Raw genomic sequence first — 18,642 nt, 5'->3', positions numbered from 1 at the left:
AGAAAACTTTGACAAATTAAGCAATGGATAAGGACTGTCAGCGACATCACCTCCAAGCTGGGAACTGGGGAGATGGCCCAGACCGACCCATGACCATGCAGGACCTCACCTCAGTGGTGCAGACCCTCTTTTTTTAGTTTTAATTTTTATTTTAAAGGAGTAAAATTAAACACAATAAAACAGGACATAAGAAAGCAATGTAAGAGATATAAATTTCAAAGCTAGACGACCTGAGATCTTCACTATCTTATCATATTGTCTCTTGTTTTCTTCCAAATAGTTGTCCATGTCTTCACATACAGAGAATTCATACAAAACAACATAGTCTAAAACTGATCCGAACAGAATGAGGAAGGCATTTTACATCTTCAAAACCAGACAATAGGGAAGTCACTAACGGCTGTCAGTAGAGTCTCTTGTTCTCTTCAAAATAGCTGTCCATGCTTTCATGTATAATGAAGTTCGACAAAACAAACAGGTGGGGAGGAGTTGCCTGGTTTCCTGGTGCTCTAGGTCTGGTGGCTCCTGTCCTGGGCTGCCACATTCTGCCACGCTCACAGCCGCTCACCCTGGGTTGTGGGGGGGGGGGTGCTTCAAGCTGTTTCTTTCTAGTGAATTGACCATTTCACTGCCCAAGTTCTGAAATGGCCAACAGACCATAGAAAGACATCTCTTTAGGCTCCTGCTTGAAACCAACAGCGTCAGAAAGCTGCCAGCCTTGATTCAGGGCCAGAGTGCAGACCCTCTTGCAGCAGATGCAGGATACATTTCAAACTATATCTGACCAGATCATTGCAAGAATTGATGATGAGTAGTTGCATTGATCATCTGTAGAAAAGCATCGCAGACCTCGTGAGGCAGGCTGGGGTGGGTGAACTAGAAGAGTAAAAATTTTATCAGTGATGACAGAAGACGAGATATTCTAGCCACTCAGAAATGCAGCATCAGAAGTGCTGAGACAAAGCCACCACCTATGACCTGGAAGATGACCCATGTTTGTCACCACAGAGCAATTTCCTAGGACAGAAGAATAAATGTTTGCAATACCTGAGGGCTGGTGTGGTCCTTCCTGAAGGGAAACCCTGAGTTAAAACAGTATGATCTTTTAACTTTCCTGTAAAACAAAAAAAAAAAAAAGAAAGAAAGAAAGAAAAAGAAAAAGTGAAATGAAAGATCCTGTTGAGTAAAAGGAAATGAATAGAATTAGATAAAGGGAACTGTGGGGAGTGGCTGAGCTGGAGATTGACCACACATTCAGGGCTAGGGCCAGGCCAGCCCTGGAAACACAGTGCTCGTTGCTGGGACTAGAGCAGGGCCAGTCAGCAGGTGTATGGCCATGGTGTTCTTGCCTGTTACCTGCAGCATGGATGGCTCTGAGAACGTTTCGCTTTCAGCATCTCAGCAAAACACTGAGACTTTATACTTTTGACTCTGTTGCACACTTCCCCCCTTTTACAGTGCATGAATAAAGAGGCAGAGCATGCTGGTTGGTCCACTGCCTCTCCCCTGACCAAGATCAGTCCCACCCAGTCTGGCTTTCCTTTTAGTATGTGTCTAGTCTTACCTTAAATCTCCTGTCATCTCCTCTCAGGACCCTGCTGGCTGCTCCGATCTTGGCAGTAACAGAAAAGAACAAAAAGAATTAAACTGAAAGAAAAAACCACCAACACCTAAAAAAAGCAGTAAAGAAGAAAGAGAAAAGCAAACAAAAAAAATGAGTTCCCCAAAATCTGTATTTTTGAATGAGTGTTTTTTTTTTTTAAGATCCACAGTTTTGGAGTCCAGCAAGTCCCATTTCTCCACCTCACTTTGTGGCCTGTAGTTTGTGAGGGCTCCTGCCTGTTCTAGAAGCCCGTGTATCTGTTCGCCCCACGCTGTGGCAGTGGCCCAGCGTGGGGCATGTTCTTGCTCATATTGGTAGATGAGGAAAGCCATCAGATCTCTGATCGTAGGTAGGCACCTGGGCAAGTGTACAGTACTTATTGCCAGCATTTCAGACCCAGTCAACTCTGAGAGCCACACATACTAGGCCTGCCTTCTCACATGGTGGGAGGGACTCCAAGGATTGGCCCACTGAGGAGTTTATGGTAATATGTGGTATCAGGAGGCGAAGCTCCCCACAGGAGGAGGTAGGTCACTGGAGTGTGGGCTGCAAAGCTCCATCTCTGTCCCTCCTCTGTTCTCTCTCTGCTTCTGCTGCCATGCCATGAACAGATTCTCCTCTGCCATACTGCCCTTGGAGCCAGCTGACTCTGAACTGAAACCTCTGCAGGGTATGAGCCTCCTTTATGTTGTATATGTCAGGTATTATGTCCTGGCATGAGAAAATAAGACAGCATCCTACTTCAGCATCTGTTGTGTGCTCCAGGAAAGCACCTGAGTCTCTGATCTCTAATGTTCTGAGGGACTATTTCAGCTGCCACTTCCTAAACTGAAACTGTTGGAACTTGTGTTGCACCCACCCCAACTGCCTGTTCCTGACTGTAACCGGCTGCTGAATAAGCCACACTGCTGACCCTAGCACAGGACGTCTGCCTGGCCTGTAGGACAGTGCCCAAGGACTCAGGCTCATCCTTGCTTCTGGCCCCGTGCCAGCCCCAGAGCATCCTCCCAGGTATCCCCAGCACACAGCCCTCGTCCTGTGCCCTGCTGTACCCAGCCCAGCACCCTTCACCCTCAGGCTCAGCCTTGCCAGCTTCTGTGTCCTGAGAAAGTCAGTGTGGTGCTCCAGGTCTGAGCCAGACACGTCCAGCTACACACAAGCCAGCAACCGCTGGAGGATGGGAACATCAGGAGGTTCCCAGAAGTTGTGCCAGCACTGTTCCATCCAGGTGCCCAGGATGATGGACATGGTGCTGGAGGCAGGGAAAGATCAGCAGAGTCAGGGACCTAACCAACCTGCAGTGTGGCCTCCCCTGCCACCCCTGTGAGGACTGGGCTGCCGGTGGATCTCTTGCCTATGTGGAAGTTGGGCCAGCCCAGTCTGTGCCCTGTCACCTGTCCAGGGAGCAGCAGGTCGACTGGGCAGACACAGACTGCAGAGAAACCTAAGGGCAGTAGGGCCGGGAATCTACTGTGGGGCCCTCTTCCTTCAGGGAAGCCCTACACATTGCTCTCTGGCCCCAGGCCTCCTGCCCACTGGAGGCTTGGTGCTCCTGCCTGGTATCCACAGTCTAAGACATATACCACTCGACTCCCTCTCGATCTCTGTGGACCTGGATGGCTCTTACCTTCCCACGCAGCTTCTCCTAAGCACATAGTCACCCCTGTGCCCTGGGCACCCGCCGAGCATGCGGCAGCAAGGAGACCCTAGCTCAGAGCCCCATCTTAGTGCGTCCAGTAGTTCAGTTAGAAATGGCTCACCAAATAATGGCTCAAAGAATTGGGTGACACAGCCAAGAACAGTGCCAAAAGTTTATCTGAAGGGTGAAGAGATAAAGGAAAAATTGGTTCTGTAGAGCGAACTTATTTCCCAAGCTAGTCTTGCCACCTCACTTTCTGTATTGCACAGACCTGGCCAGCCAATCTGACTTTCTTCTCCCATAGACCAAGCTTGGGACTTTGGCCCTGTAGCAGGAATCACAACCAGACCTGGGGTTTTCCCAGCCTTTCCAAGCAATCTGCCTTGTCGCTGTAGAGGACCACCTGGACAACTCTCCTTGAATACAGAGCAGGTACCTCCACTTTGGCTAACCCTAGCCCAATCTCCATGTACTGTTGTATACAGAGATGGCTAAGCTATTGCCTTTTCCCTTCATTTGGCTCTAAGCCATGTAAATAGGGCTCGCTGAGGTGCTGATGCATAATCTTTGAGGCTAGGCAACAGTGCTGTCTCCCACCCCGGTGTCTCTCTAAACACGGTTGAGCTGGGCAAGATGGTAGAGCCACCACTGCACAGCTGTTGACTAGGTTCAAGCCTCAACATAAAAGGCTGTGACTTCCCAGGACAGAAAAGTTTTGCACATCAGAACTGAAACACCACCTCCTAAACATTAAATGCTACCTCAGCTGTGTTACGCAAATTGGTCTTCCTGAATACCTTCTCTGCATGTTGCAGAGGTGCCTTCTGGCCACCTAGCCAGCCCAGCTCACAGTACTCACGTGATCCCTGCCATTCTCCCAGGCACTCATCCTTAGCCACTCCCTTCTTCATGAATTAGTAAAATCCAGGTTAGGCCCTGGGCCGAGGCCTTTGTTCCAGTGAGCCTTCATCTGGGCTAGACTCAGGATCCCTTGGCCCCCCACAACCATAAATATGTCTTAGTGTCTTTAATCCTATTGTGAGTTGCACTGGAAGTGGTAGAGTAGAATTAACTTGTTAGAATCTCAGTAAGTTTTCCATGGGATTACAGATAGAAACTTCTCAGACTGCAATGAGGACAGGAAAGGAATCTCTAGAGTCCCTACTTTGAAAACAGGAAACTCCCTCTTGACCCACACACATTTTCAGTTGCTGCTGAGAAATCATCCTCACTGCAGTCGAGGAGGGTGCAGCCATACCTAGGGGAGGTGACAAGAGCGTCTCATGTTCGGTGATGTCTTATGGCCTGGCTGCATGGGGGTGGAGAGGTAGGCAAGAAGGACAGGATTTTCCAGTATTTTGCACTGAATTATACCAAGGACCTGGAAATGAACTGGCACCCAGTGGGTACTTCCCATTTTCATACAGTAAATGAATTCAACCCATTTCAACTAGAAAACTCAGTTGATCCTGACCCCTGAATTGACCAACAGTGTTTTTGCTCTGGCTACATCCAGGATGGAGACCCCTACTCCCTGGTGGAATCTGGAAAAACTACTCGGGGAGGCTGAGAGCTCCTTCCTGGGAAGAAAAAGTCCCCCTGGAGAAGTCCCCAGCCCAGAACAACCCAGGGGGTAGTGCCAGGCCCAGGGCAGACATTGCCAGGACTCACTCCTCTTAGCCCTACCAACAGCTCATGGGAGAGTCTTCAAAGCACCCCGGGTTCCTCAGAACAGACAGGGGCTCAGAAAGATGACAGATGTCCCCATGACCAAGGGAATACCTCTGGCCTCAGAATTAGGGCACAAACTTTGTGAACATGAGGTGTAGGCCTACTGTGTGTAGCCAAACCATCTGCAGCTTTACATAAAGCCAAGCAAAGAAGGGGGGCTCACCACTCAGTAGGGTAGGCGTGAAGGAGGCAGTCCACCATCTTCCTCAAGTGCCTTGAGTCTGGCCATAGGTCCCCACACCGAGGCTCATCTAGGAGGAGTCATAGTGCACTTTTACCATGGAGTGGGACTCAGGAAGAAGAGATCAAACATAAAAATGGTTGCAAACCTCAAAATACCCCTTGCCATTTGGTAAAGTGAAAATTACCAAAGAATTTTCTGCACACACACACACCCGACTCAAATCCAGGGCGGTGTCTGGGGCTATGAGCAGTGAGAGGCCCTGCCTTGCCCTGTGTCTTCTTGTACTCCTTTGGGGATGTGTGTTCTTCCTTATGGAGACCCCAAGGAATACCTCATAACCCACTGTTTAGAACTTGGAAAATTACTGTTTCACTGGTGAATTATTGGTAGACAACACTACTGTCCATGGGATAACTAAGATAGATTTATGTGCCCTATTAAATAACATCCCAGCAAAAATTAGAAGAGAATGTTGTTTGGTCCACATGCCATGCTGCATGATTGGTTGCTAATGGAGCCTTAGAGGGACCTACATAGTTAAAAGGAATTACAGTCCACTGGCTGGTATCTTTGTCCCCAAAAGCAACAGCCAGCCTCTGATCACACTAGTAGGTGTTCACAGTTCATAGAGACAATATTTTTGTAGACATTGTGGTTGTGAATCTGTATCTCCTTGGCAGGGAAATAAAGGGGATCATTACCTTTTCCTCACTCGGGAGACCCCATCTTCCTGCACCCTTAACCAGTGTAATCTTACAACTTTCAGACCCAAAATCCAAACAGATCCTGTTTGGAAAGCAAGATTACATTATGGTACTAGGTTATGGGTCTCTGGATATGACCCAGGAAGCGCCTTTATCATTCAGTTTGTTCTTGGGCCTGTTCGGACAGCCCCCACCAGGCTCATAGGCCCTCAGGCTCCCCACCTCGATCTCTTCCTGTCACTCATCTTCCGCCCCCCTCCACTAGACTTCCTGTTCCTGAGACCTTTTTGCCCTCTGCCATTTCTGCACCATCCCTAGACCCCTTCTTGCCTCTGGACATTGCTTACCAGTTGCTCAATCTTAGTGCCCAAACCTCACTGCTGACTGCTGGTTATGCCTCCCATCTTGACCTCCCTTTTATATGGGCACCCCTGTGACTATTATGGTAAGTCAACTTTTAAATTCCTCTGCAGATGACACCACTTGTTGGTGGGGCGCTAGGCCCCTACTCACACTGGACAATATACAGGGTACTCCAGGAACCTGTGTTTACTCTGCCTCCTACTCCTTGCACACTTCCCTTATGCCGTGCTGTGTAATCCTACCTCTTCAGCCTTGATTCATAATTTTTCCTATCCTGCTAATCAATACCTTGTTGCTCCCAATGGAACCTGGTTTGCCTGTACTTCTGGTATAACTCCGTGTTCCAAGCATCACCTGTTCACCCAGCGCCTTGAGCTTTGCATATTAGTCCATATCTTTCCCCAAGTGTATTGGTAATCAGGAAATAATGGAGTCATTTGTTCCCTAGCTTTGACTTAATAGAGTCTGATCTGATTGAAGAGAAATCCCGTACTCATACCTGTATTACTGGGAATTGGAATGGCAGGGTCAGTAGGTTTAGGAGTGTCCAGCCCAATAGTTGGAGACCAAAATTATAGACACTTAAGTGCACTCATTGACCAAGATCTAGCAGCCCTTAGTGACTCTGTCTCCAAGTTAGACGATTCTTTAAGTTCACTGACTGAGATGGTTTTACAAAATCAGTGGGATCTAGATCTCCTGTTCCTAAAGGAAGGAGGCCTCTGTCTGGCCTTAGGAGAGAATTGTTGCTTGTATGCCAATCATTATGGCGTTATCCGACAAAGTATGGCCAGCCTTAAAGGGTGGCTACAGGAACGAGAACAAGCCAGACAAGCTGAACGGAATTGGTTTGAGCAATAGTTTTCTCCATCTCTATGGTTGACAACATTAATCACAGCAGCCTCCAGACCTGTTAATCTTACTTACTTGTTTAACAATTGGACCTTGCATTATAAAAAAATTGGTAAACTATGTCAAAGATCAGGTTCAAACTATAAAGCTCATGATTTTAAGGATACAAGGTTATGAACAGATACCTCTGTTTGAAAATTATGAGCCAGTGATTTGGATCACTGACAAAAATCCATGGGGAATGTTGTGCTAAAAATAAAGCTAAAATGCAAATTTAAAAAGATTGGTATTAGCAAAAAGAGCTTTGTCATTCTGTGTTATGCTTATCACCCTAGTAACCATGTACCTGGGGCACCACTGATGAGTCACGCATACTGTTCTGTATGCGTCATCACCTTAGTAACCTGTTTGCTGCATCAACTTGTTCCCTTTGTGAGAGACAAATGATGCTGTGTCAACCTTTGTTCACTTTGTTAGAAACAAATGTTCCTGGAATTAGCAGACCAAGGAAAAAAAGGGCTAACTACCAACTGCAAAATGTCTCTGACCCCAAGCAAAGGGGAACAAAGGCCTTCTCCATTTCTGCTCTGTCAGGTCACTCTTCACTTTGACGGTTAATGGGCTATAAAAATCTGTCAAAATTCTAACCCAGTGCACAGCTTTGCAAACTCCATCTGCACTGTGCCACTGGTGCCAGCTTAAATAAAAGCACTCTTTTTTTTAAAAAGACATCTTGCCCTAGTTTTTTTAAATAACATCTTGGGGCCTTGTTTTGGAGGTATAACACTGGGGATTTAGCTCAGTGGCATAAGCCCCTGCCTTGCAAGTACACAGTCATGAGTTCAATCCCCAATACTGATTAAAAAAAAGCCAATGTTACTGGCTTGCAAAAAAAAAATCAATAGAAAATCATTTTAAATGTGAAAATAGTTACCTGGGTGCTTGATGGTACCTACAGTCCCAGCTGCATGGACAGATGAGTTGGCAGAATCCCTGGAGCCCTGGAGCTGAAGATGACCCTGGACAGCATAGTGAGATACAGCATTTAAAAAGCCAAAACAAAACAGCGCTTCTGCTCTCCCCTTGGTGCCCACAGTGTGCAAGGACTTCCTTCCACAGACTCTCCACAGGCTGCATATGTCCTAGGGGCAGCCACATCCACAAGAAAGGTATGTTTCTACATGGACAAGGAGCTGAAGGCATGGGATTGAAACCTGAAGAGAAAAATCAAAAAGTCTAGGCTTTTTTTCTTTTCTTTCTTTCTTTTCTCCCCCCCACCCCCCCCCCCCCCGTATCAGGGATCAAACTCACGACCTTGCAGTTGCCAGGCAGGCACTGTGCTGCTGAGCTAGATCCCTGGAAAATTCCAGGCTTTTTCTTCTCAGCTTTTTTTTTCCGGGCATCAATATTAACAAGACCAGGATACCACATTCAGTGACTTAATAAAACACTGTCCAGCCAGATGTTAAATGTTAAAATATATACCTACTCTAATTTCACTTAGAAAAACTTTATACATAATTACAAAATAGTACTTAGTTCGAATTTGACATGGGTAAATATCTTGACAAAAGGTAAACATCATTTTGATATAGGGGAAATAATACAACTTCCAACCTGCTAGAGAGGTCAGATATACCGAGTTTGTGTTTTCCAATATCAAAGAATGAGTTCTAAGAAAAGAATGTGGGTCAAAAGTTTGATCAGCCAATAAGATTACAAGTCTAGCCACATAGTAATATTGAGCAATGGGGCAGCAGGTCATGTACCAAGGGTACACAGAACAAAGACCTTCAGGAAGGGCTGGATTGGGGGTCCTGGTCACCCACTGCAGTGACTGGTGTCTGTGTAGGCTTTATCGTACCAGGTGATCACAGTTATCCCTGGGGTGCAGTGTAAGCCTGGTCTCCAAAACATGCGCCTCCAGCCACAGCTGTACTGTTTTCATTCTCTGCTCTGAGGCTCCTGAAGGCCTAGGCCTGACTGCCTCTACTATTTCTGCCTAAATTAGCTGTCTTTGTAGACTGAAACTAAAATTTACCTAAGATTATTGCATACATCCAGGAAAGTCTCATCTACATAAAAGAAACATACCTGAGCAAAACAAAAACATTGCTACAATATAAATAATTACTGATTGTAGATGGTGATGCAATTGTGAATTATATTTCCTTTCAGTCTTTAACATTTCTGTAGTCTGGAATTTTGTTTTTAAAAAACTCACACATGTGGGACTGGGGATTTAGCTCAGTGGCCTAAGTGCCTGCCTTGCAAGTGGGTGGTCATGAATTCAATCCTTGGCAGCGATAAAAAATAAAAAAAAAATTTAAAAACTCAGACATGTACAATTTCTTATTTTCTAGGCTGTATGATTTTTTAAAAAAATTTTATTAGTATATGAAGTACATAATGATGACAGTTATCATGTGGAGTTGATACATGTGTGTAACACATCTTAATTCTTTTAAAAACCCCCACCCCTCCCCTCTCAATCTTTTGGTCTCCTTCCATTTTGCAAAAATTCTTACTCCCTATTTTCTATTGCCTATCCTTTATTTTCTCTTTAAATTGTTTATACTCTGGATTTCTTATATAAGAAAAACCGTGCAATATTTAAATTTGTGTATCATTTATTTCACTTAACATTGTGGTTTCAAGCTGTATCCATTATCCAATAAATGAGTCAAAGTTACCCTTCTTTATGGCAGAGTAAAAAACTGTTGTCCTGCTTACTTATCCCTTGCTGAGACAAAATACCTGATACCCATAGTTAAAGTAGGAAGGGTTTCTTGTGGCTCACAGTTTGTGCAGGTTTCAGTCCATAGCTGGCTGGCTCCAAGGCAGGTGGCATGGCAGAGGGGCATCACAGTTCACGGCAGGCAGAAGGCAGGAGGTCAGCAAAGCAGCATCAGCCTGCCTCTCCCTTTCATCATCCCCAGGCTCCTTGCCCATTCAATACAGCCACCCACACCCAGGGCAGACCTTCCCATTTCACCCAGAACTATGCCAGACCTCGGTGGACAACCTTTGTCCTACACTTAATCCCAGCACCACACACCCTAGGTCCAGCCCCCTCTGAAAAGCCCCACCTGCGACCACCTGAGAGGGACATCTAGACACAAGCCATAACAACTACATATACTATTTAAGTCAACAAGGTTTTTGTAAGTCAGATAAAAAATAAAAAAGAACCACCAGTAACAACAACTGGGCCATCTAGAGAGCAACACCTCCTTGGAGTGCAAAGCCTGCCAACCAAAAAGTTGTGATACATGTGAAGAATTCCAGGCCATACCTCAGTGCTGGGAGCCATTGAAGCTGGAAATTTAAGGGCTCCACCTTATCCCAGCTTTGTCTCATCTTTATTGTCTCATCCTCTCATGGTCCTTCACCCCAAGAACCTTAAGAGCTGCATGGATCACGGCACCTCAGCAGCACTCAGTCAACTGCCTTCCCTTCCAGGAGCCTACAAACAGCTCTGTTTGCAAAGTATTGAGTGTTTATCTGAGGGTTTTTTTAGGGCTAGAATGCATGCTTTGCTCCCCTCCTGTCTTACAACGTTGGCATTCTCAGGGCCCAGGTCAGCCAGTCCCCTCTGATGTCAATTGTCAGACTTGCTCTCAAATGAAGGAAAAAAGATCATTGACACCATCAGCTAGCAATGCCCATTGGACACCTACTGTGTGACAAATACCTGCCTCACGATGATGGAAAGGAAAGGATAAGACAGATAAGATCCCTGTACACTTGATGCTGTAGCTCATGAAGTTTTCTGCATATATCAAAAAGCTGAGAAGACCAAGCATACACATGTCTGAGGAAGAGCCTCAGAACCAACAGGCTGTGGCATGGGATGGGAGACAAAGACCTTCACCTCTAGCTCTCTGAAGGCACAGAGAGTTTTCATGTGTAGAGGAAAACCAAGCCTGGGGCCCATGTGCTAATGCCCGACCCAGTTTCAGAAACCCCCTCATGTCATCAGGAGGAGTACAGTGCCTTAACCCAAGAGATACTAAAATGACCCATGTGAGGTGCTACGTATGGGGACTACATATGAGGAAGCCTATGCCAGCTTTTTGTTTTGTTTCATTTTTGGTGGTAGTGGGATGTCACCCAGGGATGCTCTACCATTGAGCTACCTCCCCAGCTCTTTATTATTTTTTGTTTTGAGTTGGGGGTCTCACTAACTTGCCTAAAGCAGCCTTGAAGTTGTGATCCTCTTGCCTCAGACTCCCAAGAAGCTGGCATTACAGGTGTGCACCATGGCTCCCAGCTCTTACTGCTCTCATGTAACAGTTGATTGCTAATACAGACACAAGCCCAGCCCCTGGACTCCACTGGGATGACTGCTGTGTTTCATTTATCCTAATCACACACACACACACACACACACACACACACACACACACACACACACATCCCTATTCTTTTTTGAGACAAACGCTAAAAGCAGTGCAGTTTGAGCTTGATTCCCTGTGTAATTCAGGATAGGCTCAGTCTCTGAGTGCTGGGATTATAGGTGTGTGAAACCACAGCTGGCTCTGATATGTATTTTGTTGAAGTTTTGACTTATTTGCCAACATTTTAATTATCCAGATATAGTTTCATGAATGTCACAGTCTCCACTTCAGAACCACAGAAGCCTAGGCCCGAGGGTCCTCATCTGCAATGGGCAATGATCAGTGGGAGCATTGAAAAGAATGCTCCAGCCTTCTGTAGCACCCACCAGCCTGCCATGGGCCCCACCATTCCCTTGCGCTCCTGCTTCTTTCTGGGTGCTGTGGGCCAGTGACTGTCCCTTACGTTCTGTGTCTCTCCAGTTTTCCTTTTGGCCTTCTGTGAGCTACAGGCAAACCCTAGCTGGCACCCCTTAGCTCATGTGGCTGCTGGTCACCCACATGGAACCGTTTGATGTCACATTGCATCTATTTTTTTAATCTTAAGGGAAAAAAACAGAACAATAAAATGAAACAAAATGAAAATGGTCATAAAACAGGCAATCCACAGTAGTTACTATATTGCACATAATTAAACTTTAAATAGTTGCTTAGACTACGGACTTTGAGCTTGCAAAGTCAATCAAACAATACAAGTGTTAGGTTGTTTCTTTACTTCAGTAGTTATCATCTCAGCCTGTGTTCCTCCGGATCAGCCAGTTGTTTGGGGGCAGGAGGGCATGGCCTCCTTCCTAGTTCTCCCAGGGCAGCATGGCCACCACTGGCACACAGGGAGCTGGGTAACTTCCTTTCTGGTTCTCCTTGGTTGGTAGGGCTGCCACCAGCACACTTCGAGTTGTGTAGCTTCCTTCCTGGTTCTCCCTGACCCCACACTGCATCCTAAAGAATATTTCCTGCTGCCTATGTCCCCCTCTTTCTACTCTTCCTTCATACTCCCAATGGAGTCATGTGAAAGGAAAACTATTCATCAAAACTCCTGATGGGACATCTGCCAGATCTCTCTGCTTTCTGTCTCTCTGTCTCTGTTTCTCTCTCTCTCTCTCTCTCTCTCTCTCTCTCTCTCTCTCTCTCCCTCCCTCTCCTTCTCCATCCTTTCCCATGCATTTATACAACCCAAACCCACATTTATGTCTTGTTATAAGGGGATGGGAATACTGTTGTGACCCCTTTTAAAGTCTAAGAACACAAAGCTCGGATTTGAACCTAGATCTGACCCTTTTCAGCTCTATGAGTTTTGGACAGCAGCCAAACCACTCAGCCCTGGGAGGTTTGAGGCAGAGTCAGAAACTCTGCTCAGGACCAGTGAGGCCGTAACTCCTCCTCCATCAGGTCACCTGTCCAGGTGCCACCCTTGAGCATCCATCCCAGGCAGGATCACTCCCTCCTCTGAAGTACCCAGGAGTCTTCTCCCAAGACTGGGTCTACAATTGCAAAGCCCCATTGTTCATTATTGGAGACAATGAACAGTCTGAAGTCTCATGGGCCTGATCCCTCATCTATCCAGGAAACCTGGAGTTTCTACACCTGGGCCACATGGCTGTAAACCCCGCTTTGCGCACAGCCTGCCCTGACATGGTTTCCTTCCATCTGTCTGCAGAAAGATCTAGGGCATGGGATAAAGCTGTAGCTTAGTTGCAGGTTATTGCAAATAAGCAGCAGGCCTGGTGGGGGGGGGGGTGTCAGGTGTGCACATCTGTAATCCCAGTGCTCAGGATGCCGAGACAGAAGGATCAGGAGTGTGAGCCCAGCTCAGGCAAGTTAGCAAGATCTTGTGTCAAAAATAAAAAATAAAGTACAGGATGTGGGTGACTGAGAAGCCATGGGTGCAGTATCTAGTACTGAAAAATACTACTAAAGAATCAAAGAACTATGGGTCACTTAGGGGCTAAGTGACACTACAAACTGGCACTGTGTCACTGTGTCACCATAGAGGTTGGAGGTCTGCGGGGCAGCACCTCTGTTTCATCTTCTCTCCGTGTGGAGGCCTCAGCTCCCTCCGGATCCAGGACTCTGGCCAAGGGCGGTAGAGGCTAATCCGAGGCCCTGCCGGTAGGGAAGTATGGAGCAGTAGTTCGAAAGCACAGAAAGTTCAGATTTTAGCTCTTGCAAGTTGTGAAAATAGTGAAGGATGCTTAAACTACTTAACATTCAAGTGGCTGTCTGGTTAATCATCTTCAGAAGACTGGATTTCTGGACAGCTACTCTATCTCTGTTGACTTTTAAAACATAATTTAGACCTAGGATGTTGGCAGCCATCTATGAATTCTATGAACCTTTAATTACCTTGTTTCGTATGTTTGAAGCTTCCTCGGGGGGAAACAGTGGCATCAGCAGTGGTTGACAGTGAGGCTCTATTTTGGAGCTTTTCAGCAATGGAGTAGGAGGAATTCAAGAGGTTCGGCATCCAGTGTGTTACATTCTGTGTTGTCCACAGAAACTAATGCATGAACTAATTATGCAATGAGTGGGAAACAGATACTTGGAAGTAGAAATGGATAACGCATGAAATTATCTGTGTAATGTGCCATGGATCCTTGCATAACTTAGGTAATAAGCTGAGAAAGGAACTATAGTTTTAGAACACCTAAATTTTTAGGCCATGTGTAGATTAGAATGTGTTGGTAGTAGGGAAAAGACTGGGAAGAAAGAATACTGCAGTGTTGGTTGAGACATAAATTTAAAATCTTGGTAAAATCCATTTTCTTGAATCATAGAATATATAGAAATATACTGTGCCTATATCTTAGGTTAGGATTTTGTATCTGCTGTGTCATCTTTATTGGTTATTATGTTATATTTAATTTTGTGTGGTGATTGCATTTTAATCTACGTACTGATTAACTGTGATAGCAGTTACTTGGAAAAGGTATTCAGATTTTGAAATTTTATACATGTAGAATTTTTAATTATTACCATAGTTTTAAATTTTCGTGTTATTGAAAACATTAAAAAAAATAAGACAGGAGTGGGGAAAAAATTCCTGGGGTTTCAAATCCCCGTTAAAAGAAGCCACAGAGGAGGCTAGGAGATCCTGTGGGGCTTCCAATTTGCCACAGGCCTGCTGCCCTCCTCATGGTGATCCAGCCCTGTGTGCCTCCTGGGCAAGCAGAGACCGGCTTGGGGTTGGGGATGCAGAGCAGTGGTGGGTGAGGCTCACGGTATGTGTAACCTCCTGGGGTCCCTCTTTGGTACCCAAAGTGGGGCTTGTCTGCCTGGAGCCCCCTTACAGTCTGGGCAGAACCCAATCAGCAGGACGCCTGGCCAGGTTATGAGTAACGAGTGTTGCATGCAGCCTCTGGGCATCACCCACCCTTATACTTCCTTCCTTGTTTGTCTGGAGACACCATCAACACCTACTGACCTCACAGCTGCTTGTCTGCCTGAGATACTCATGATACCTGACATCCTAGCAAGATGGTATCCACATTGCAATGGCCAACAGAAACATCAAAATGACACCCAGAATTTGGAGACAGATTTATTTTACATCAATGGGCACTGATCAGACTCATTCCCAAGATGTCAGGCCCTGATCTCTGTTGTCTAGGGCTTATATAGGATAAGCAAGCAGGAAGTACAGAGACAGAATGGTTTGTCAGTTGGGGATTGGTTTATCCAGTGTGCATCACAGTGACCAGGTGTTTCTAAGAGACAGGAGCAGCCAGAACTGGAACAGGAACTGTTACCTGAGCTACTAACAAACTGAACTATACTGGATTGGGGAAGGGGGTGGGTTTTCTGCTACAACCTTAGCCCCATATTACATATGGGAAAAATGAGGCACATAAAAGCTCAATAACTTGTTCCGGGTCATGATAGAGTCCAAGTTAAATGACCTTTAGAGATTTGGGCAGGAAGATAAGGTACGAACTGTAAAACTGTCAGAATACAACTCTGTCAAGAACATTTCTGTGAGCAAAGTTTTGGGAATGGGGACGGCCTACAGCTAATCTTTTGGACTTGGGATCCCCTCCTCTGTGGTGATAGGCTGTGGTCCAGGCTCAGTAATATTGGAAGGTGGTGGAACTTCAGGTTGGGGCCTAGTGGGAGGCTTTAGGTCACTGGGAACATGTCATCAAAGGGGATTATGGGACCTCCATTACTTACTTCTTCTCTATCTTGTGGCCCAGCCTGAGGTGGGCAGCTTTCCTCTACCATGAGCTCCTACTGTGATGTGCTGACTCCACCACAGGCCCAGAAGAAACACAGCCAACCTCTGATGGCCTGAATCCACCAACATTGTGAGGCAGGTGACCCTTTTATCGTGTTAGGTGATCATTTCAGGTGTGTTAGAGTGACGGAACATTGACTGACACAATGCTGGATGATTATAGTTGGGGGCTGTCCGGTGCATTGCAGGATGTAACTTACTGGGTCACTTCTGCTCAATAGTTGTCATACCACCTGTCCTTCTTTGTGACAACCAAAAATGTCTTCAGACATATCCGAAGCATATGCACTTTCACTATGGCTGTTTGAACTCAGAGAAACAACTGCACCTCTCTGTGTCATGTCTTCATCTTTCATGGTTTTTACATCTCTATGCTGTGAAGACATAGCGAGTTTATAATTAAAGGGTGAGTTCAGCACAGTGCCTGGCCCCAGGAGCACGCTGTTGGATAACATTTCATCTTCAGTGTAAACGGAGGAAAGGGAGCCGACTTTCATGGAGGTGAAGAAACCTGCCAGGCTTTGGGGCTGAAGAGGATGGAGCAGCAGCAGAGGCTGGCGTATGTGTGCCAAGCCTTTCTTAACAGGGTCCTGGGCTTCACACCTCACCTCACCTTCACACCAGACTCTGAAGGCATGGTAGTGAATGTGTTATTCTACCTGCCAGGCCGGGACAGGGTATCCAATGGGACGCTGGCCTTGGAATGAAAAGTAGGCCTGGGGTATCACGGCAAATTTTTAGAAGAGGTGCGTTATGGGTGTGTGCAATGCCCAGGTTCATTTTTGCAAAGGATTTCTATGGATGAACTATAAGAGTTTTATTATATTAAATAATGTGTAATTAACAGGAAAATAAAATATCACTCAAATATTAAATTCTAATATGCAATGAGTAAGTAGAATAAGCATCAACATTTTCAACATCAGCTGTTTACCTGTCTACAAGATCTAAAAAATAATGGCAGAAATAAATTCCTATATGAACAGCAATGGAAATAGAAACAAAACTGTATCACAGAAGTAATTTTTGATTCGATTGTCACACCTAAGGCAGTCTTCATGCATGACAACTGCATGTTCCGTACACAAATCCCACTTACGCTGAGGACAGCACAGGGGTTTAACTTCCCTTTCCTCTTTGGCAGGCCATCCCTGTCACCCCTCTTGTCTCCCTCTTTTGTCAAGAGCTTTCTATTATATTATACAATATTCGTTTAGCAGAAAAATAAAATACCAATAAAACAAAATGTTAAATATGTACTGCTGTTTGGAATAAACATCAACATTTCCAGCATTAGCCATTTGTTTGCTTTCTAAATCTAAAAATCAACACAGAAATAAATTCCTATGTGAACTATGCTGCAAATACAAATAAAACTGTCACAAAAGTAATCTTTACTTCAGTTATGACCTACGGCAGTGTTCACATGAGAACACCATATTCTACACGCCAGATAGCACTCACACTGATAGCACCTGCAGGCAGAAACACTAAAATGACCCCAGGATTGGAGGCAGATTTATTTAACATCATACGGGCACTGCCAGGGAGAGAGTTGTCCCTCAAAATGTTATGGTGTCTGCAAAAGAGAGGTACAGAGGTGGAGTATTTGACTTTGATTGGTTCTTAAAATATGCATCACAGTGAGCAGCCATTTCTAAGAAACAAAAGGTATGGGAACTGTGACCTGAACAACAACACCTGACGCATACAGACCAGGGGGATGGGGGTGCATTTTCTGCTACAACAGCACAGGTGCTTTGTTTTCCTGAGGAGTGGATTCCCTGCTATAAATTTCTCTCTTAGAGCTGCTTTCATTGCATCCCATAACTTCCATTATGCCGTATCGGCATTATCATTTAATTTATATACTGTTTAATTTTTCTAATTGCATATGTAATTACTTATGAGAGTGGTATTTAGTTTTCATGTGTTTATGGAGCTTTGGGAGCTTCTTTGCCATTGATTTCCAATTTCATTGCACTATGGTCAGATAATATGCATAGGGTAATTTCAGTTCTTTTGCATTTACTTAAGTATGCTCTGTGGGCTGGTGTGGAGTCTGTTTTGGAGACTACTCCACGTAGTACTCCAGCTGAGAAGAAGGTGGGTTCTAATGTGGGATGCAATGCTCTGTGGACATGTACTGAGTCTATTTGTGCAAGGTTTGGTTCAGCTCTGATATTTCTAAGATTTTCTTGGTTGGTAAGTTCTTAACTAGATTTTCAATTTCATTCACTGATATTGGGTTATTTAGAATTTTGATATCTTCTTGATTCAGTTTTGGTAATTCAAATTTTCTTGGAATCCGTGCACTGTTTCTGCATTTTCCATCTTATCAGCATAAAAATTTTCAAAGTAGGTATTGATGATATTCTGGGTTTCCATAGGGTTTGTTGTGATTTCACCTGTTTCACTCCTAATTGCATGAATTTGAATCTTTTCTTTCCTTTTTTTTTTTTTTAACTAATAAACTCAATGTTGAACTTCAAGTTTCTAGAAAAAAAAGAGCAAGAGCAAGTCAAGCTTTTTTTTTTTTCCTTTTTATCAGTACCGGGGATCGAACTCACGACTGCCTACTTACAAGGCAGGCGCTTATGCCACTGAGCTAAATCCCCAGCCCCCAAGCTCAAAGCTTGTAGGAGGGAGGAAATTATAAAGACTAAAACAGAAGTTAATGCAATGCAGACTAAGAAAGTAATACAAAGATTAATGAATCAAGGTGTTTGCTCTTGGAAAAATTAACTAGGGACAGCTGATCCGGCTGGTATCAGGGAGGTGAGCCAAGGCAGAAGGCCTCGGGGCCATGATCTACTATTTTGTCCATCCATCTTTGGAGTGGTCTTGGGCCCTGTGGGGAGTGTGATGGACAGATTTCTTTTATATGTTTGGAGTTATACATTTGTGTGCACTCTTAATGATATTTGAGGTTGGTTGG

General features: G+C 45.1%; 1 long non-coding RNA gene and 1 other non-coding gene across 2 annotated transcripts; both read right to left on the bottom strand.

Annotated features, from left to right (window-relative positions):
- Nucleotides 1–293: 293 nt before the first annotated feature.
- Nucleotides 294–9,982, bottom strand: LOC134477870 (uncharacterized). Its single transcript, XR_010050115.1, has 5 exons — nucleotides 9,877–9,982; nucleotides 8,011–8,095; nucleotides 5,137–5,224; nucleotides 1,565–1,612; nucleotides 294–1,114 (listed from the first exon to the last, which is right to left on the bottom strand). It is a non-coding gene; the product is annotated as an uncharacterized LOC134477870 (long non-coding RNA).
- Nucleotides 597–733, bottom strand: LOC111754643 (small nucleolar RNA SNORA2/SNORA34 family). Its single transcript, XR_002789325.1, has one exon. It is a non-coding gene; the product is annotated as a small nucleolar RNA SNORA2/SNORA34 family (small nucleolar RNA).
- Nucleotides 9,983–18,642: the final 8,660 nt, after the last annotated feature.

This window comes from Cavia porcellus, unplaced genomic scaffold (genome assembly GCF_034190915.1).
Source record: "Cavia porcellus strain 051 isolate PalLab524CR breed Dunkin Hartley unplaced genomic scaffold, mCavPor4.1 scaffold_10, whole genome shotgun sequence".
In the NCBI taxonomy this organism is placed as follows: Eukaryota; Metazoa; Chordata; class Mammalia; order Rodentia; family Caviidae; genus Cavia; species Cavia porcellus.
Note: the sequence above shows the minus strand (reverse complement) of the source record. Positions and strands in the feature narration are given on the sequence as shown.